Raw genomic sequence first — 6,000 nt, forward strand, 5'->3', positions numbered from 1 at the left:
CCTAGTTCTAAGTGGCAGAAACAATTCGTTTTGTCTTTATCTTTATACTACTTTTGGAACAAATTCTAACATTCCCACAAATAAATGGATCCCTGGGTTAAATGTGGGCAAAGGTCTTACATGGGAGAAAGTCGAAGAGAAAACTCACACTGTCCTTTTACAGATAATGCCTCTGTTCTAGTTTCTCAGTTGCTGTGACAAAATACTCTGATCAGTATCAACTTGAGGAAGAAAGTGTTTATTTTATATTATATATCCTGGGTCACAGTTCATCAGGGAGCCCAAAGTACTCAGGGCAGTAACCTGGAGGCAGGAGCTGGAGCACAGGCCGTGAAGAACACTGCTTACTGGCTTGCTCCCCAGGCTCCTGCTCAGCCTGCTTTGTTATGCAACACAGGCCCAACTGCCCAGGGGTGGCACCACCCACAGCGGGCTGGGCCCTCCCACATCACACAACAATCAAGAAGATGCCCCTCAGACATGGCCCCAGGCCAGTTCAATGAAGGCAATTCCCCAATTGAAGCTCTCTCAACCCAGGTGTGTCAAGTTGACACTAAAGCTATCCAGCACAATTGACCCCTTGTCAACTTGACACACAAACACATCACCATTAAACCATAACCTTTCCAATTCTTGTCCCCAAGATATGATGTTAATATCACAACATAAGACAGTACATCCTTAAAAGCCCCATAGTCCTTAATCCAAACACTGAAAAGTCCATAGTCTCTTCTAAAGTCTCTTAACTGGGGGCTCCTGAAAAATCCAAAACAAGTACTGTCTTATTTCAAAGCGAAGAATCGGGCACACCTAAGCAAAACCAAAGTCCAGCAAAGTAGCTCAAAGCTGGACATCTGGGATTCACTCACAATCTTCTGGGCCCCAAAGGGTTCTGGCAGCTCCACCTCTTTGACTCTGCTGCCCACAGTACACACAGCACATCTTGCAGAGCCCAGCCAGCTCCATTCCACACCTACTGCTGTCCTTGGTGGTCGTCCCATGGTCCTGGCATCCTCCTATCCCTGGAAACCAGAAATCTTTTTTGTCTTTACATCTGTCCAGTCTGGGATTTTCAGTTCTTTATAATCACAGATTGGGTAGCCTTTATGACTAGCTTCTTTCATATTACACAAGTTTTCAAGATTTTTTGGTGTTGTCCCATTTGTAAATATTTTATTCATTTTTGACTAATATTTCTTTACATGGATACCACAATTGCTTATGCTTTCATTAGTTGATGGGCATTTGAGATGTTTCTACTTTTGACCAATATGAATAATCTTACTGTGAATATTGGTACACAAAATTTTGTATGGATGTATGTTGTTGTTTCTTTATTCTTTTTGTTGTTGCTGATTTGTTTTGTTTTGGTTCTAGGGATTGGACCAAGGGCTTTGTGCATTTTAAGCACATGCTGACCGCTGAGCTATACCCCAGACAAATGTTTTAATTCCTCTTGAGTATGTACACCTGTTCTTTCTGTTGCCATGACAAAACACTCTGACCAAAACAAACTTGGGGAAGAAAGGGCTTATTTGGCTTATAAGCATTGTCCATCATCAAGGGAAGCCAAGGCAGGAACTCAGGGCAGGAACCTGGAGCACAGGCCATGGAGGAGTGCTGCTTACAAGCTTGCTCCCCCGGTCTGTGCTCAGCCTGCTTTCTTATACAATACAGGACAACCTTCCAACGGGTGGCAATGCCCACAGTGGGCTGGACCCTTGTGCATCACTCATCTCAAGAAAATGCCCCACAGACATGGCCACAGGTCAGTCTGTAGGAAATTTCTCAATTGAGGCTTGACACAACCCAGGTGTGTCAAGTTAACAACTAAAACTATCCTACACACCGCCTTCCCGCACATTGCCTTCCCTCACCACCTCGAAGTAGTATTTACGTATCATGCACTGACTGTGTTTTAACATGTTTAAAAAATGTCAAAGATTTTCTAAAATTGCTGCACCATTATACAATCCCTTTAGGAACTATGAGGTTTCAGTTTATCCAATTCCTTACCAGATTTGCTAGCCATCCTTAGCTGGTTGTTAAGTAGTATCTCATGTTTTATTGTTGTTGTTACTCGTGTGTGTGTGTGTGTGTGTGTGTGTGTGAGAACTGAACCTAGGCTGAACTGAACCTCCTTCCTACACTGTTATGGTTTTGATTTTCATTTCTTTAATGATTAATGATGTGGAGCATCTTTCATATGCTTATTGACTATTTAGTCATCACTTTTGGATAAATATCTATTCAAATCTTTGGTCCAGGTTGTCTTTGTTACTGAGTTACAAGTTGTTTGTCTATTATAAATAAAAATCTCTTATCAGATACATGTTTTACAAATATCTCTTCCTATTCTGTAGTTTCTTTTCACATTTTCCTTTTTAAGATTTATTTTTATTATTTTTATTTATGTGTATATATGCATATCCATGTGACTGAGTGCCATGTGTGTGTGTGAGCTCATAGAGGCCAAAAGAGAGCATTGGATCTCTTGGAAGTGGAGTCATAGGCAGTTGTAACCTGCCTGATGTGTGTGCTGGGCACCAAACTCAAGTCCTCTGGAAAGCAGCAATTGCTTTTAACTACTGAGCTGTCACTCTAGTTCCATCTATTACCTTTCTTAATGGTTCCACTTGCACAAATATTTCAGATTTTTGTGAGGTCCAATCTATCTGTTTTCTCTCTTTTTGCTTGACCTTGGTCATATATGAGAAACCACTGTCTACCCAAAGGTCACAGAGAATTTACTCATGATTTCTTCCCAGATCATCACGGGTTTGGCTTTGGTGCATTTTTAGTTAATTTGGTGGTCTGACTTTACTAATTTACAAGCATACCCATTTTTCTTAGTCCCATCTGTTGAGATGTCTATTCTTTAGCTATGGAATTGTTTTTGGAACTCTTGTCATGTATTAATTTATCATAGGCTGGGGATATGACTCAGTGGGAGAATGTTTGCCTATGATATAGAAGGCACTGTGCTTGTTCTAATACGAAGCTGTACCCAAGCCCCTCCCTCCATTCACTTTTATGTCAGTCTTGAGGCCAGTGCCATAGTGTTGATTGCCATAGCTTTGAAGCACATTTAGAATAAGAAAAAAAAAAAAAAAAGAGTCTCACTGTGTAGTCCTGACTGGCCTGTGACTTGCTATAAGATCAGGCTGGCCTTCAATCCATAGCGATCTGCCTGCTTCTGCCTCCAGAGTGCCAGAATTACAAGCGTGTATCACCACACCCAGCATTGTTCAAGACTTTTAACAAATAGGCTCCTCAAGTCATTCTGTTTTGCAGCTAAGTTTGATAACCACTGCTTCTAGGGGCCACAAATAGCTTAGATATCCTTGCTATTTTGCTAGGCGGTCATGAACTATAATAGTTTATCAGTTCTCTTTTAAATGTTTTACATGAAGCCAGGTGTGGTCATCCATGCCTATAATCTCAGAACTTGGGAGGCAGAGGCAGGTGGCTCTTTGTGAGTTCAAGACCAGTTTGGACTACACAGCTAGTTCCAAGCCAGCCAAGACTACATAGTGAGACCCTGTGCTTACATTTTGTTGCTTGTTGCTATGACAAAATATTATGACAAGTGTTCCTTAATGGAAAAGGGGATTATTCTGGCTCATCATTCAAGGTCCAGTCTATTATGGTGGAGAGAAGCCAAGGTATTAGGCGCTTGAAGCAGCTTGTTACAATACATCCACAGTCATCAAGCAGAGCATGCATGCTAGGGCTCAGCTTCCTTTCTCCATCTTATACAGTCCAGGATTCTCTGCCCAGGAAATGGTACTGTTTGAAATTCAGATGGGTCTTCCCACATCAATTGTCAGGATAATTCTCCAAAGGCATGCCCAGAAGCCTATCTCCCAAGTGATTTTAGGTTCTTGCAAAAAACATGTTTTACCTGAAAGTTATGACAATTTTGGATTCACTTTTTTTTTTTTTTTTGGTCTTTTTGAAGCAGGGTCTCCCTGTAGCCCCAGCTGTCCTGAAACTCACTATGTAGACCAGGCTGGCCTTGAACTCACAGAGATCTGCCTGCCTCTGCCTCCCAAGTGCTGGGACTACAGGCATGTGCCACCGCACCCGGCTTGGATTCACATTTTTATGTTTTGTGTGTGTGTGTGTGTGCGTGCATGCGTGTATGCATGTGTGTGTATGCCACTGTGCATGTGGACTCTAGGAATCAGACTGAGGTCATCAGGCTTGGAGGCAAAGTACTAAACCATATCACTGGCTCCAAAGACATTTTTTTTGAAAGAGGGTCCCCTTGTATCTCCAGCTGGCCTGAAACTCACTATATAGACCAGGCTGGCCTCCATCTCACAGAGAACTGCCTGCCTCTGCTGGGATTAAAGGTATGTACCGCCATACCCAGCCATTCACATTTTTATCCTTTTACTTTCTGTCTCTCTCCCTCTCTCTCATTTATTTTATGTCATAAGCTTTTATTTCTTCAACTTCTTCTGGGAGATCTTTTTCTTTTATGCAAGCTTTACTTCTGATTTAGGAACACTTTAGTCCTTTTGAGTGATGATCATATAATGTGTTGGGGAGATCACCTAATCCAACTACACGCTTTGTGAGTATTGCTGAACATCTTGAACTTTTTTTTTTTTTTAACCTAGATGTGTTCAAAGATCAGAGAATCTGTGTCTAAACCCTTAGACTCAGCATTATTCACTGCATTTTTAAGCATGTGCAGCAAAAATTCATCACTTTTTGGGGTCCCTCACTCTGTATCCAGCCCACTATTTGGCCTAGGAGTGCTGACTGACTACCACTGTACTGCCAGACTGCACAAATTGCTTTTAAAAGTGAAAACTTTCATATACTCAGTGACTTTTTTGTTTCATTTTTTGTTTGTTTATTTCGAGGCAGGGTCTCATTCTGTATCCAGGCTGACATGAAACTCATTTAGCCTAGACTGGCATCAAACTTGCAGCAATCCTCCTACTTCAGCTTCCTAAGTGCTATGATTACAGGTGTGTGCTACCATGCCCAGCTTTCTGGGTGGCTTAAATTTATTTATTTTTATGTGTATGAGTGTTTTGCCTGCATGTATGTAAGTATACCCATGTGTGCACTGACCATGGAGGCCAAAAGAGGACATGGGGTCCCCTGGAACTGGAGTTATGGACAGTTGTTAGCCTTCATGTGAGTGCTGGGAACCGAACTCAGGTCTTCCTCAAGAGCAGCCATTGTTCTTAACTTCTGAGCCAGCTGACCTGGAACTTGCTATGTAGACCAGGCTGGCCTCAATCTCATAGAGATCCACCTGCCTCTGGGATTAAAGGTATGTGCCACTATACTGAATGAATATACATATTTTTGAGTGCTTGGCCAGCTTTGAACATGAAGACTTGAAACTTAAAAAAATTAGTATTTATTATTTTTATTTTATGTATGTGAGTGTATTGCCTGCATGTATATAAGTGTGCCCTTGTCATGCAGTGCCTGCAGAGGTCAGAAGAAGGCATCAGGGTCCCTGGAACTTGAGTTACGTATCAGAACCTGCAAGAACACCCAGTGTTCTAACCACTGAGCAGTTCCTCTAGCCCCAAGATTTGAACCTTTTGAATTGCATGATTTTGTGGGATTTTCTGGGTCAAGAGAGTAGTGAACTATTTTCACAATTCAGGCTACTTATTCTCCCCCTCTTTCTCTCTCTCTTTCTCTCTGTAATTGAATTAGCAGTAGTGACAGCAAAACTATCTTCCCTTTGCTCCTTGCTAATAAAAGGAAATAAAACAAATTATAAACCCACCCTATAATTTCAATAATTTCATTTAGAAAAGGAAATTCTTTAAGATACAGTAAATGAATAAATCAGCTCAATTTTTTATTGTTCTTTTGGACTTGGACTTGTTGCTGGCTGTAGTGATTTTTTTTAAACAATGGAAGACATTATTCTTTTTTTTTTTTTAAATCTCTGAGCATTTCAACTCTTTGGAGAAGTCAAATGAAAAACATCTGTACTTTAAATTAGCATGTACTTAA

This window comes from Nannospalax galili, unplaced genomic scaffold (genome assembly GCF_000622305.1).
Source record: "Nannospalax galili isolate Female #2095 unplaced genomic scaffold, S.galili_v1.0 scaffold66, whole genome shotgun sequence".
In the NCBI taxonomy this organism is placed as follows: Eukaryota; Metazoa; Chordata; class Mammalia; order Rodentia; family Spalacidae; genus Nannospalax; species Nannospalax galili.